Source organism: Pinus tabuliformis, chromosome 3_1 (assembly GCF_031772625.1).
Source record: "Pinus tabuliformis cultivar Carrire ecotype Pingquan chromosome 3_1, CPIR1, whole genome shotgun sequence".
NCBI lineage: Eukaryota > Viridiplantae > Streptophyta > Pinopsida > Pinales > Pinaceae > Pinus > Pinus tabuliformis.
In genome coordinates, this window is record NC_142301.1 from 305,430,101 (window position 1) to 305,447,167 (window position 17,067).

The following is a 17,067-nucleotide window of genomic DNA, read 5'->3' on the forward strand; positions in this document are numbered from 1 at the left end:
TATAACTACACTCTATAGAACACTTAAATATTAGTAATACATAATTATGACAAATTTGCATTACGTCAAGAGTAGCGATAGGTAATGTTCATATGCTAACATGTTATATCAATACGTTTATCTATATTTGCAAAAGAAAAGATTGTTAGGTTTTAAAGTTTTTTTTAATTATAAATATTATGTGTATGATCAAAATTTAATATTAAAAAAATTGTCAATTTAATGAAATTTATAATTAAATTTATCAAGTTATTTGCATTTTATAAATGAATATTTGTGATTATTCGTGTTGTTAAAAAGTGTTTAACCATGTAACTTGCTTTTATTTATAATATTTAAATTTTTTCCAATCATATTTTTATATATTATCTCTTTTACTTACAAAAAGTCATTAAACATCTAACTTAAAATAACTCAACTAATTATTTAACGTATATAACTCAACTAATAATTAGCAGAACCACATTATTAAATGTTGTTCATATACAAAGGTATGTGTATATCAAACCCTAAGATTAATAAACCCTGTTATTAATATAAAACCATAAAATTATAAAACACTAAGACTAATATTAATATAAAACCCTAGGGTAAAATTAAGTGCAAGGCCAATACCTTTCTAGGGAAGTATGTGCAACTGAATTTGATTTATGAAAAGTGAATGCAACCTAATCTACAATGACGCTAGAATAAATTTGAAATGACAAGAAAACAACTTGATTAATTTTCTATAGGATTGTAAACTAACTATAAGAAACATGGAAAATGTTGGCATTGTATTATTGGAATTGATGTCAAGAAGGTCATGGTATTGTTCATCATATACCTTATGTCAACTTGATTATGTTAGTAGTCCTCTTGATGTGTGATGCAGTGTTCAACTGGTTTCTTTTGTTGGTTGGCATTGATGTGAACTTGGTTGTGGCATGACTTAGTGGAGGTGATTTGGAGGCTGATTATAGATGGCTTCAAGACATGTTGTGTTGGTTTGTTATGGGTGATGCTACTACTACTTATGTTGAAGGTGCCTCTATAGGTGTTGGAGGAATTCGCATGACTTGATGTTGCTGATGCAGGTGTTGGAGATGTTGCTACAGGTGTTGGAGATGTTATAATAGGTGTTAGAGTTGTTTTGGAGCAAGTTGGTGGCCTAGGTGTTAGTGTATTTGTTGGTTGGAATCCAAGTCAACCTATTTTGATTTATGATGATGATGGTGATGTGAAAGTGACTTGTGAATTATTGTAGAGGTTCCAGTGGCTTCTAGAGGTCCTACATAGGCTTGTCCAGATCTGGAAGAAGTTTAGGCAGGATCTGAGGTGATTTTATTGGTTTTCTCCCATCCTCTACCCCAACCACATGAAGTGAGTCTTGTGCATGTGGTTGAAAGGCTCCAACTTCATGGAGACAAGCCCATGCATGTGATTGTAGCCTAGATCCAGCAGTTTTATGCATGCGGTTGAGTATTTGGCTAGATTTTCTTCAGATTCCTCGCGTATCTCAGGTAAATTAAGTGTTTTGGGGATGGTTCATGTTCATAAATATTCTAAAAAAGGTCACAAAGCCTTAACCATGTTCTAGAAAGTGATTTAAATTGAAAATATACTTTATGAAGTGAAGTTAGTGGCTTGATCAAGTTAATGAGCTTAATTTAGATCAAATCAAATGTATGAAAATAGTTTATGGAGCTTAGTAGTTCTTGGTAATTATTGAGTTGAGCACCTTAGTTCATCCATATATTGGAGGAAGATTAATGATAGTGTGGTTGATTCTCATGATTTGTTGAGTGAGTGTGATATTGGAGGGTAGGGTGCAAGTTGTGAGAGTTTTGTGATGCATATTTTCTGAAGCAGTTTGCAGGTGTTGCAATAGTTAGCTGAAGTATGTTTCAACTAGTATTTCATGCAACAAGCGAGGAGGTGAAATAGAGTTTGATTGCAGGAGTATTTGGATATTGTTTTCTCCTAGAATATTATTCATTTTATTGTTTGATTGTAGCATATAGTTGTGAGCAGTTTTACTTATGGCAGAGAAGTATTTAGGTGATGTGTTGATTAGATTAATTTATGCAGTGTTTGGTGAGATTATGTTGCATGTTTTGGTGTAGTTTTCGGTTTTGATTGTGTTCTTTGAAGAGATTGTTGTTGTGGTGTTCTTGTTGAGTAGTTCTCAGTTCCAGTCTGAAAATGTATGAAACAAGAACCACATAGAGGATTGGAGTTGGAGGACTCTAGTGAATTCAATATAAGTGAGAAGTTTTATCAATCCAATCGTAGTTGGATAGTTCGGAAGAAAATAAATTAGGCTCATTGGTTTTGGTGTCTTCCAACAGATAGGATTCTGTAGAGTCGTTGATTTGGAATTATGAAAAAATGCAACATAATACAGGCATAAACATAAACATAGAGATGCAACATAAATAAATATTCATTTCATTAATATCAAAGAATTGAAAGATGCTTGCATACAAAATGGAAATAAACTGGCTGGAGCGATGATAGCTTATCTCTGAGAAGAGATGTGGTGGCTATATTCCTCTGAACTATGTTCCAAGGAGGCCCAAGGGCCTTTTTATTATTCAATAACAAAGGGAAAACATAAACAAACAAAACCATAACTCTAGGACAGGAACTCCAGGATTTTGTAGGCGCTATTGGGGTTAGTTAGGTAGAAAACTTCCCGAGATCGTAACTTGGTCATATGATCTCCCTTTGGTGCGTACGATACCTCGTTAGAAATATGTCTCCAACTACTACAAGATTTGTGATAGACCCTTTCCTATAGCTACGGGCCAACTACAGACCTCAAAAAAATGTCGTTTAGGGGTCAAAATAACTCCAAAAGAACTGCTAAAAATAGTAAATGCTACTATAATCAGGAAAACTAATGAAACAGGTTGGAGGTCTAGGTGGAATACATGGGTGACCACCAATATCTATTTGGATAAGTCATTTGATAGTTCGAGAGTAATCTGCGAGGACCATTTGTCGTGGTGGCTTTCAATGGATGGTAGTCCATAGATCCGCATGAGAAAAAGATCTCCATTTGATAGTAGCCAGTTGTAACTCTATGTAAAGAATTTGCTTAGCATAATGAATATTTGAGTAGCACAACAACAATGAGTGGTTTTTTTCCCTAGAGAGTGTTTTCCACCATAAATATTTGTGTCCTTTGTGTTGAATGCTTTCATGACTTCATTTTTATGTTTGATGCTATGATCTTTTCCTTTGTGTTTTAGTTTATGCATGATTAAAGAATAATAATTCGGAGAAAAACTATAATTGTCTTCACTATTGATTCAGCCCCCCTCTTAGTAGTGATCTAGTTTCCAACAATTGGTATAAGAGCAGGGCTCTCAGTTGCATGTTGACCACTAGAGAGTGGATCTAGAAGATTTTGGTAGATTTTTGCAAAAAAAAAATCGAAATGGAACGATAAGGAATTCCAATGCTTTAGAAAGGTAAATTTGCAACATGGAAGGTTGAGTTAGAAATGTATTTGTTGTCTCCTGATGAAAATATTTTGATGTCAGTAGAATATGGAGTTAGAGATGAATTTAATGATAAAGCTAAAGGGATTATTTTGAATGGGATTTCGAAATCTAACATTCTTTTTGTGAGACATTGTGAGACTACAAAAGAGATTTTGGACAGGTAAATATAATTTATTATGTTAATAGCTTCTTGTATTTTAGAACAAGACTTCAAACTTTTAATTTAATTATCTATAATTATTATGTGGATAGTAGATATTTAAGCTCAATAAAAGATTTTAGAATATTCTTAGTAGTAGTCACAAATCAAAAGTTGAAATTTAACTCAAAAGCAAGTAACCTCTTTCTACTTTTTAATAAACTGATAAATTAAAAATATGTCACATGAACCTATGGGATATGATTATTAGTAAGCCATGGTATTGATGCATGGTATTGTAAAGTGGAGATGAATCTTCATAGTTGAATATATATATATATATATATATATATATATATATATATATATATATATATATATATATATATATATATATATATAGATATAGATATATAGATAGCGTGACATTTTATAATTAATAATAGTAATAATGTTAAAATAAAATGATAGTTTATTTAATTTTTATGAATTTATCTTTTTATGAAATAAAAAGATAATTATTTTTATAATTATACATTATCATGACTGCATTTTATTCTTTACATACAGCAAATCATTCTATTCTACATAAGAAATTATAGGTTCAAACCTGAAAGGAGTAAAGAATGTACACATCCATAAACTTTAGTAAGAAAATATTTGGGTGAAAATTGTCCCTTGTCCCAAAAATAATAGAGTATCATACACCAATTTAGTATCTAACTTGATCGTAACCTTAAAAATAGATTATTATTTAATTATAGGTTCAAACCGAGAGGGAGTGAAGAATGTATACCTCCATAAACTTTAGTAAGCAAATCTTTGGGTGAAGATTGTCCCTTACCCCAAAAATAATAGGGTATCATACACGCATTTAGTATCAACTTAATCATAACCTTGAAAATAAATTATTATTTTTATTAAAAAAAATTGACATTCTGAGGAAGACACAGAATGTGCTTCTCAATATGACCAAGACAAACATTCTGCTGCTAAATTTGAAATTGGACAAGTTGGAATTCTTTATGAATTTCCTAGAACCTGGGGTAAGATTTAATGGAACTTGTAGAGTTGATAATAGCGTGAGCTACTATAACCTTCATCAACCAATGAATATGCACTGTCTAATTATACTGAGTGAGCCTGCTTCGGGTATGGCTTGGATCAGGGACCAGTAAATGTCAATCCTCCATCTGCACTTCATGTTCAACCTGTTGATTGAGGTCTGCCACCCAAGCTGCAATCAATTGCCTCACTGCATAAGAGTGCCTGTAGGATACACTTCAGTCGCAACATTGATATGTTGGGCATCTGTTTTCTGACCACTCCGCCTCGACAATTATGACAAGGAGGATCCTTTCCCACCCTGGTGCCCAACCTTTCTACTGCGCCCCAGACCCCCAATTCCTGATGGATCGACACGTGGAGATGGCCGAGCCATATCTGTCAACCCGCACTTCACCACAGTATACGCGTCCTCCCAAACCAACCAAACCATTGATCAAGCAAAAACTAGCGACATGCAGGCTAAGCAAGATCCTAAATTATTTAGACCTAGCACATATACATATTACAAGAGAAGGAAACAAATGACATTAGGCTCAATCCATATAAGAACATAACAGATCGAGAAGGCCAACCAACAACATCGATTTTTACCAATCACCAGCACCTTGTCCTCAGACATCTCTCATGATAGAAAGAAACCAGGGATGGTCCGTCTCCACAGAAGGGAGGAGCTACATATTGGCTCGTCAAGCCAATTCCCATATATAAACACACCATAATGATATAAAACCATAAATAACGAGATAAAGTGTATTTTCAAAATCCATTCTATCCAATCACATAAACAACCATTCTCATCGGGCAGGTATTCCTTCCAAAAAAGACAAGTAACCCAAATTGTTCCATCCACCCCCATTTGAAGCAGAAAAATACCATAGAAGATGGACACCGGCATACAAAAAATAGAAGCAAGATAAAATTTAACCACACAAGCATGCTCGCATGTTGGATAGGTGATTCTAGGTCGCAGAGTCAACCAATTGCAGGACGGGTCAACTACCTTGCATGCAACATTCACAATTATAGTTTGTCATTGGTGAGGAGGGGTGAAAAGAAACAAAACATATCTAACTACCAGTGCCATGAACTCAAAGCCATTGTTCTCCCACAGACGGAGACTCCCTGCCGAGCTTGCCACCAGAAAATAGAGACGCAAATAGCTTCGCTTGATGCTTGAAGCTACACTATACCACAAAGTGAGTGCATGGAATGGGTTGTATGCCTTCACCACCTAGAGGTTAAGTGCACGACGAAGAATTACTCCCGCCTTAATCTCTCCCACACGACCTACCTCCTCGCCAACTTGTTCACACATACAATGTACTGGTAGGAGTCGCCTTTCGGTGCTGCCTCCCATCTTGTCACCTTTAACGAGAGTCTCAAGAGCGACTATGACCTGACACACACCCCGATCGGGGAGATTTAAAAGAAAGTATTTTAAAATATTTAAAATATAAATTTTAATATATATATATATATATATATATATATATATATATATATATATATATATATATATATATATATATATATATATATATATATATATATATATATATATATATATATAGATATATATATATATATATGATTTGATTAAAATATGGAGAGAAACTATTATTAACGGAGCATTTAATTTAGAGTAATTTAATTATAAGAGATAGAAAGAGAGTCAAACTTATATATAGTTAGTTTAATTTTCTTAAAATATGATTTGAATTTTCGATTGCTAGTAGTAAAGTTGACAAAAAACATGTTGGCAAGCCCTTGTGTATCCAAGTGATTGGAAGTTCAATCCCCCGGACATGTCTTACTAGCTAAAATTAAAAAAAAAATGAATTGAATTTGGAAATGAGTTACAATATGTTCTCCTTCTTGTAAACTTTTTGACTAGCTTCGACTAATAACACATTTAAAAAAAAAAAACTAAGAAACCAACCTCTTCCCAATAAGAACACAGAAGGAAAATTTACAAAACTAAGTATTCTATTTTTTATGCCTATTGTTTAATGTGAGCAAGAGCATATTTTAGCAAATTCCTTGCATAAGAAAATGCATAAACATAACACTTCTATAAATTAGTAGAAGATGGCTAACCGCATGCAGGAGTCATGATCATAATTCTTTCTACTATGATCTTTATTACAACTTGTTATGAGTGGGGAAGAATGCTTCTTTCAAGCACATCTAAATAGGATGGAGAAGGGCTTCTTCTCAACCACCTTACCAGATTCTTCATCTTTTAAAGTAGGAGGGACCTTTGGGGAAAGCTTCCACATTGTAGGAGATTTCCTTGGAGGACCCCGATCTTGTTTTTCTTCATTAATCAAATCAGGAGGGTCCTTTCGAACATGATTATTGGGTTGATCAGCTTGGGCCTCAATATTCTTACCTTCTCCATTTGGAGCATTTAGGACTTTAAAGTTGTTTGTGGAAATGGATGGATGCTTAGATTCAACATTACTTGTCTATTGCTTTTTACTTCCATGCTTCTTATGTTTCCTTTCATTGAGAATGATTCATTGCATAGTTTTGCCTTGCTCTTCATTAATAGGAGGCTTTGGAGAGATTCTCGAAGTTGAAGCTTTTGTGTTAATTTTCACAGAGTGTCCATAGATTACATTTAAAAGGAACTTGTTCGTAATCGAAAGCGTGAAGATGAGACCAACCATCTATATTCAGGTAAATCACCTTAGGGAGGTATTTTTAGAAATCCATTTCAAAACAAATTCGTGAACACGAAAAATTGTTCCATTGTTCCAAATCACAGTAAATAAATCTGCCTAGTTTATCTTCAGTTGCCTTAAAAATGCCTTCACCAAAACAAAGAAGAGGGATAAAATGAAATTTGATTGACACAAGTGTATATGAGATTTCCATCATGGGATTAAATTCTAGAGACCAATGAGTAAGAAACAAACCTCTAGTGTCCATGAAATAGGGACCTGACCTATAGATCTAGTCTCTATCTTTGTGATTTTCAAAGAGAAACACATAATATCCATTTCCATAATAGTAAATATTATGGGATTCATGATTTGCCCAATTGTCAAAAAGCTTGGCCACAAACTAGTGAACTTTCCCATTGACCCTTTTTCCTTCAAGAGAACCACAATATTTTTAATTGAGGAGGAAAACCCTATATATCCAAAGAAGGGTCTGATTTTTCATTCTTTACAAATTTGTGTCGGCATTAAATCACACAACCAACAAAACAATCTGAAAACCCACATAATAGTTTCTAGTAGACAAGCCCACATGTCAAACCTTGAACAATGAATTTCAATATATTACCCTTAATAAAAAAAACGTAAATAACTAAAATTTTACTAAAAATATTTATAGTTTTATTAATATTTAATAGCTTTTGTCTCCACGGAAAAGATAAGAGAGTCCCCTTTCCTTAAAAATATGTTTGTTGGTTTGGGTTTGACAAATCTGACTCTTAGATCCATTAGTTCACAGTGGAGTGGATTCATAAGTAAAATGTGAATGTATATATATGGAGGACAGATATGGGTGAGCAACCGCCAAAGATACTGTCCCTTGTGTGAGAAGTTGATCATGAGTGATATAGAAATGCTCATATAATGTATTATTAGGTAGATAGGTTTGTTTATTTTGGAATAAGGTTTATAGAATTTTAATTTAGTCATAAATAATTATTAAGTGGATGGTAGAGATTTAATCTCTACATAATATTTTTACTAGTGATTACATGTTTAAGATTGAGCTTTATTTCAAAAGTAGTTATGTCATTTTGGCCATTTTAATTAAATTATTTAATTAAAAAAAATGTCATATAAACATGTCTTATATTAACATGAATTATGGTTTCTAAACATATGGTATTAGTATCCATGATATTCTAAAAATATCTATAGTAAAATAAAAGTGAATCTTTAGATTAAAATTTGTATATTTAATTTTGTTATATATTTCTTAAAAATATATATTTAACTCTTATATTAATTCATATTATACTTAATAATAATAATTAAAAAATAAATTATAATTTTTTTCTTTTTTTTTCTTTCTTTTTTTTTATCTAGCACAAAATAATAGTTTATTTATGCTTATTGACATTTACATACCATTTAATTTATAAAACTGTGATAATTTTATGTATTATTATAAAATTATTATACAACAAATTAAATTTAATAAAAATCTTAAATTTTAATTTTAAAATTTAAAAAAAAAAAAAGATATTTACTTGTAATTATCTGTTATCATGATTATATTTTATTATTCAATTATTCCACAATATATTCTTCTATTACAACATTGCATGTGTTTTCCTGTAAGATTTATCCAAGTTTTGCATACTTTTATTCTGATATTGATATATGAGTCTTAGATTCCAGGCCATTTCCAATAACTGTGCTAATTGGTTATGTTTGTCTCGTAGGTGCCCCAATGCATTGAGAGGTTGCTTTGAAGCCCATGACACTGGGTTTTCACAAGCGATTTCTTTGGTACAATCTTAGACCTATCCAAAGACACTATTGAACTATTTTCCATAGGGTAAGAATTTCAAACCCTAGTTCTACAACATTCACTTATTTTGGTTCTTGCAGGGTTATTAATAAGAACTATGATCCAGACTTATGCTTGAACGCAACAAAATACGGATATAAATATAAATGCAAAGAAGCAGCAGAAATAAATCTCCATTTCATTAATATCAAATAACTAAAATATGCTTACAAGCAAAATGGAAATAAACTAGCTCGGGCGATGGTAGCTTATCTCTGAGAAGAGATGTGGCGGATACATGCCTCTGTACTATGTTACAATGAGGCTCAAGGGCCTTTTTATTATTGAGCAACAAAGGGAAACCATAAACAACCAAAACCATAACCCTAAGAGATGGAACGCCAAGGGTTTGTGGGCCTCGTTGGGGTCAGTTGGGTAACCAACTTCTCAAGGTCATAACTTGGTCATATGATCTATGTTTGACATGTACGATACCTCATTGGAAATATCTCTCTAAGTACTACAAGATTTGTGGTAGACTCCTGGCTACGACTATGGAACCCTTGCCTATCGCTATGGACCTACTACAAGCCTCAAGAAAACATTGTTTAGGGTGTAAAAATAGCTCTGGAAGTCGAGGACCCGAAAAACTATTAAAAATAGTAAATTCTGCTATTATCAAGAAAATTGACGAAACCGACTGGATGCCTAGGTGGAATAAGTGGGTGGCCACCAATATCCACCTAGATAAATCCTCCCCCCTTAGGAAGCAATGATCCCCATTGCGTGCAAAGCCTCCATGAGGTGAGGAAATTTCTGTTGAACTTGGTCCTTGGTGAACCACTTTCCCTAGTGAAGGAGTTGGCCTTCTTTAACAACTCAATATAACAAGATCCTATGCTGGCAAGTGTTATTGATATGTATGTCCATGATCCTATTAGTTGTGGCGTGTTCGATGCAAATTGGGTTGAGCTCTATTGGTGTCAGCTGCTTAGCAACGTCGGATGTGTCCAATAATGGGGGAAACTATGGTCATAGTCAGTCCACATTGAACATTGGATGCAAGCCAAGGAAGGGTGGAATTTTGAACTTGAAGGCATTTTCCCTTAAAACCCGTATCAAAGTGGGTGAAGCTTGTGGTGGGGCCCAGTAAGGTGCTCCTTCTGCAAATGTAACTGTTGATGGTGTTGGACTCGCCAACATTCAGGGGATCTCCCCTGTATGAAGTCCCAACTAGACCTCACATCATTTGGTGTAGGAGTTCCATCTGGTACGACGGCTCGGTTGCCATTATCTTAAAGATATGCCTTATCTCTTTCATGTTAGCCCATGAGAGTGGTTTTCTTTGTCTTCGAAGAGCAAGGTTTGCGTGCCTAGTGAGTGCTTAGTGCCGCTTGTGTCAGATTTATTTCACTGTAGAGGGAGAGGGTGGAAGTGAGTCTCAGGTTGAAAGGGAATAGTCCCAACTCTGATAGTGACACACAACACAATAATACATGCACAGCTTCCAACGATTATCCCACATGTATGCAGCAGTCACAAACACAAGGTGGACAGATACCACATACAACACCCAATGGAATAGTCCACACGAGTGTGACAGGCGTCACTTGTACTTTGGCATGCTTCATGTGTTTGTCCATTTGCGAACATGTCTCCTTGCATGTGCTCCTTGTTCATCCTATTCAACATCACACCATGTCTCATCCATGTACCGATATCTGAAATCACTCATGACGAGACGACATCAAATCCGTAAATCTCCTGGTCTACCATGATGCATTATCTTCTGCTTTCGAATGCAGGTGACCAAAAGAGAAGACAATGCTCTACAACTTTACAAGATAGATTTCAAGATGGGATGCAGGCTTTGGGCACTCTCCATGAAAACTATGTAGAGGTTACTAGGAGGCTCAGATGGGAAATCAGGATCAGCAGTGACTATCTACACTCGGATGGAGGGAAAATCTACACAATTTTTTCAAGGAGATAATGCAAGAAGAAGAGGGAGATTGGCAGTGAAAATTGCACGATTTCTCCAAGGAGCTAGCAGTGGGCTACGAGAGAATGCTGGAAAAAATTGCATAATTTTTCTAGGGAGCTGACAGCGAGCTGCATGAGGATACTAGAAAAAACTGCGCAGAGCTAGGAGGCTAGCCTGCTGGACATCCCTACATAGTTTCTGACCTTAGCATGATGTTGGGTAGCTGGGAAACTGCTCATGAAATCTCCGCAGTTTTCAGGATGAGCAGCACATCGACTGACAGGGTGGCTGGCTAAAAAAACTGCACAATTTTGAGGGTAGTGCAGTGACATGAAGGCGGTGTTTGTCCTGCATGTCTGCACATTTTCTTCATTCAGTGGAAGCGAGCATGCTTGACAGCTTCTGCGCAATTTTTTAAGGGAGTGAGGCCCGAGGTCACTTCCCAATCAAACTCTCTAGTTGACCAGCTAGGGGCTTGGTTGATTTGCTTGTGGGAAACGTAGATTGATATGTCTTACTAGGAAACGTATGCATTGTTTTGGGTGACAGTCAGTTGAGTCGATTCCAAGATTACGCAATGCAGACTGCTTGGGAGGCAACCTCAAGCTTTGCATAATTCTGGGTAGCAGTACATGTCCACTGAGGTTTGAAACTGTGCAGTGTAGCTTAGAGGAGGTATGATTGTTGGGGTTGGTCTAGTAAACATAGCTTCAGAAAAATGACTAGGTGTGTGAACGAGTGACTTCATACATGCATGACTTTGCGAACACACACTCAACATGCCTTGACGACAAGACGCCTCAAACCATCAAGACAACATACACTCAGTGTGACTGACCGAAGGTGTGAGCAACAGGCATGACACTTGTGATAGATCATTGAACGACCACGACAACACTTGCATGATAGTGCATACAACTTCGTGTGTGAGTGCAACAGATGTTTACATAGAGAATGTAACTTGTAAACAATGTGAAGAGGGACCTTATGCATAGCCATACATGGTATGACATTGTGACCAACATGCAAAAAGATGTCTGATGAACGGTCAAGCGGGGAGGGTGAAAAGACTCAACACAAGGTGAAGTGATGAGCCCGAGTGCTTGCAAGCATCAAGGAAAAATCCAAGGAAGGCTCCAAAATTGGATGCAGACCAAAATTTTGGAGGGTGTTGTAGCTGTTACAACACTTGGTGACACACTGTTTGAACTCCATCTTCTCTTTTTTGGTCCATTGATAGCACAGGTACTTGGTCTTTCAGAGAGTATTGAATTGTTGTGCAGGTTACATTGGATTCCCCACTTACCTCATGGATAGACATGGTTCACCTTTCGCCAATTCAATTAAACACAACAACAAGTTTCAGCTTGATCATAGTGTTTCGAAATTGTGAAGGGTAGTTTGGCTCGCAAGTTAAAAAAATCAAAGTATAAGTTTTCATCTCTAGTGTTGCTCCACTACCCGCAGGCCTAGACATTACCTCAATGGAGTCACACAGGAACACACACATTGCTCCACTGCCAGTGAGCCTAGTTAGTACCCCGGTGGAGTTGCATGCTTCACCTCTCTCTGTAGTGCAGGAAGCATTTCTCTTCTTTCACCTTTGTATTTTTTAAGAGGAATGTGCATAGGAACTTATTTATTTTTGGAGTGGAAGAGGGATCCCGACTTATTGAGAGAAAAAGAGGTTGTTCCTTCAGAGAAGCATTTAGGTTCTCTGACATAGGTTTGCTCATTTAGATTTTCCCCTTCTTCGTTTCTACTAGTTGGATGAGATTGAACACACATAGCGGAAGGTTGAGTATAGGCATGGGGTTTCCCAGTGTGGACACAAGTTCATGGTTGTACCAAATATTCCCTTTCAGACGGCTCATATTTTCCATCACTACTTCATCGGTTGAAGGTTATAACCAAGCACAGCAAAGACGAACGCAAGACTAGCCAAGTGTTGCAGTGTCACAAGACTCTTTGGATGTCAACCACATACTCATTCAAAAGCCAGAACTCAGTAGAGGGAAGTACTTATTTACAAAACCAAAAATGGCATGAAACTAATCAAACAAAACAAAGCGAAGCAAAAATAGCAAAGTAAAGTGAAAATACAACAAGCAAGCAAGGCGGGCAAGAAAACAAACCAAACCAAGTCAGCAAGAAAACATACATGCAAACTAGAAAGCAAAGACAAGAAAGAAAGCAGACACTACCCCTACTCCTATTCTAAAAAATTGGGGTTACATGAAATGAAATTTCCAATGAAGCCAACATAGGCATACCTGACCTGCAACAACAAAGCTACAAGTGATTAAAACAGATGAAAAATAATGTGTGACAGAAAATACAAAAACTTGACAAAATTGCACATGAGAGAGAAGGTTTTACCTGTGGGAAGAAATATGTGTCACAACCACCCAAAATACATGCTTACCTCTTCGGTGACTACCATTTTTTAACAAACCTTGGAGGCCTCTTGCGAGTATGTGTTCATCTGCACCAAGTTTCTTAGTTAGTGTGAGGAAGGAGTGAATCTTGTTACCTGCAACATGACTCGTCGAGTAAGATTGTTCCAACCATTTAGCGATTAGATCATAAAATTCACGATGATTGTTTTGAAAGACTCGTGATCTTTGAAAAGATGGATTCCTGATTTGAGAGAGGGGATCACGATGAGAATCTGGTACAGATAGAGAGATCTAATCATTCTTCTTGGTAATGTCAAGACTGTGAGGACATACCATAGCCATCAACGCAGGTTGAAGTGCCTCACCTGCTTGACAAAATTCTGAGGAGAAAGATGTTACATGATGAATATCATGGTGTGCGGAGTGATTGTCATTGGATGAATAGTTAGGAAAATGATAAACCACATGAAAGTTACCCAAGATAGGAGAACGATCAAACCAGTTGGTCGAGATGCCAGATTCCCATTTTTTCATGAACAAAGAAAATTTTTGAACAATCTTGCGAATGCTCTGAACGATGTTGTGTGCTAGATATGAAATAACACACACCTGTAACTGGTGAAAATTTGTGCAATCATCATGGTCATCACAGGAATGTAGAATGGATGTCGGCACTGTGATTGTGTGAATCCAGTTAAGATGTGGTGAAATGAGAGGAAATTGATTCGCGCGATAGATTATACACTCTTCATCACCTAGGGATATTGTTGGTGTGATAAGCAGGACGATTTGACGTGCAAGATTCATGAGAAGACCAAGGAGATGATCACGAGAGAGAACATCCGATAAGTATGATTCTAGAAAAAGATAGTCTTTGAGATGATCAACTTCACAATTCCATGATTGCATGAGAGATGGACACTCCCAACCTGAATTGGATGTAAGATATGTGCATGAAGATGGTCACGCTGTAACAGACTTGTGGATTCGGTCATGAGTGAAATTTTGAAATCTTAAAATATCACACCCAAAATAGTAAACATATTTTACATAGGGATCCACGTTCAGTGAAACCATGTAAATAGATGGATTGTGCATGAGAAACAAGATTTGATTTGGTTCAAGGGGCCTACCAGAGTTGCGAGGTCCTGACATAACCATCAATGGACGTTGAAGTACCTTGAGTCCCTAGCACATCCCAGAAATTTCCAAAATTGAAAATTTTCATTTTGAGATGTGAACTAGATCATGCATGGCTTGAAGATGGTTGTTGTTGATGATTTCAAAACTTCTCTTAGGATGGCAGCCATCTCTGTCACAAGCTTCATCAAATTTTCAAGCTTCAACATGCTAACTTGACGAGTTGTCTTCATGCAACACACAAGATGATGACGAGTGGGAATAGTCTTTTGCATTGAGACTGTTTTCATCATGGACAACCTCACTGCCTAGTATCGATCGAGGAGATAACTCATCGAATGAAGAAGCAAAAGAACAGGGAGTATCTCCACCGCATGTCGATGCATTGTGAATGGTAGGACATGCGGGAAAGTGAGGTGGAAAGGAAGTTTTTGATATGGATGTCTTCTTTGACCGGTGCACATTCCAAGTCCGAGTTAGAGTGGACATGGGATCCAAACTTATGCATGAATGCAACAAAATACATATATAAATATAAACATAAAGAAGCAGCAGAAACAAATCTTCATTTCATTAATATCAAATAACTGAAAGATGCTTACAAGAAAAATGGAAATAAACTAGCTCGGACGGTGGTAGTTTATCTCTTAGAAGAGATGTGGCTGCTACATGCCTCTGAACTATGTTACAATTAGGCTCAAGGGCCTTTTTATTATTGAACAACAAAGGGAAACCATAAACAACCAAAACCATAACCCTAGGAGATGGAACGCCAAGAGTTTGTGGGCCTCGTTGGGGTTAGTTGGGTAACCAACTTCTCGAGGTCATAACTTGGTCAAATGATCTATGTTTGGCACATACGATAGCTCATTGGAAATATTTCTCTAAGTACTATAGGATTTGTGGTAGACCCCTGGCTACGACTATGGAACCCTTGCCTATCGCTATGGAACGAGGTCCGGGGAAGTGCCCCGGGAAAAAAAAATTGGACCCTATATTAGGTTGGGCAGACCTACCTATGGTTTTGTGCATGATTGTCGCACACGGTTTTGGACGTGATGGTTTTCGGTCCATGGTATTGGATGCTTCGGCATGTATAAATATGTATTGTAACATTGAAAGGAACATAATGAAAAATCAAGCTAGTAGTCCCGGTTTTGGGATCCAGGGGAAAGTCTCTGTGTATATTTGTTTTATGTGTTATGCTCTCACATTGTTTATTTTCTGTGTTTTAGAATTCGTATGTAGGTAATTTCTATACGGGGTTAAAACCTACATTTGGTATCAGAGTTGTTTTGGCTTCAAGGGGACGCCTTTGTTGCTGAGGGCTTTCGCTCGGGCCTGTGGCAGACCCCGTTCAGTGGGAGATCTACAGGATCGATTCTAAAGGTGAAAGAAGATGGCAAGCAGTGGAAAGATAGAGATCGAGAAATTTAATGGTTAGAGTTTTGAGTTGAGGAAACTCAAGATGGAGGATCTATTGGTGGATAAAGATCAGTGGATCGCGGTAGATCCGGGTACTAAACCAACGGGAGTGTCTGATGAAGAATGGAAGAAGTTGGATCGAAAGGCAAAGAGCACAATATGATTGTGTGTATCAAATTCAATATTGTTGAATGTATCAGTGGAAGCTATGGCGAAGGCCTCGTGGGGGAAGTTAGGGACTTTGTACCAATCTAAGTCTCTGGTGAATAAATTGTTCCTACAGAAAAAGCTGTATAACCGGAGGATGAAAGATGGAGACTCAGTGACAGAGCATCTGAATGCATTTAATACTATGTTAAGTCAGTTATTGTCTATTGATATCAAAATTTTAGATGAAGATAAGTGCATTAGTTTGTTGTGTTCTCCACTAGATTCGGGGGATAGCCTGGTTATTGTAATATGTAGCAATGCAACTGCCTTGCAGTTTGATGAAATAGTCTCATCCTTACTGAAGAAGGAGATGAGACAGAAAAATATGGAGAGCCAGAATGGTTATTCCTTGTCTGTATGAGGACGGTTCCAGAAAAGAAACAAAAATAAGTCATCAAGTGGGAGATCTAAATCTAGAGGGGGATATAATTCTCTAGGAAAACCTGTAAAGGTGGTGTGCTGGAAATGCGGAAAGGAAGTTTACTACCAAAGGGATTGTAAATCTAAAGCTCCTGACAAAGGAAAGGGATCTGATGATGCTCCTTCTGTAGAGGTCAAAAACACCTTAGATGAAGGTGGGGATGTGTACTTCGCTTCTTCAAGTACACATGTAGATCATGAGGCATGGTTGATTGACTCAAGTGCATCCTTTCACTTCACTCCCCATAGAGAGTGGTTCTGCGAGTATGAGAAATATGATGGTGGTGATGTTTTCTTAGGGGATGATAGGAA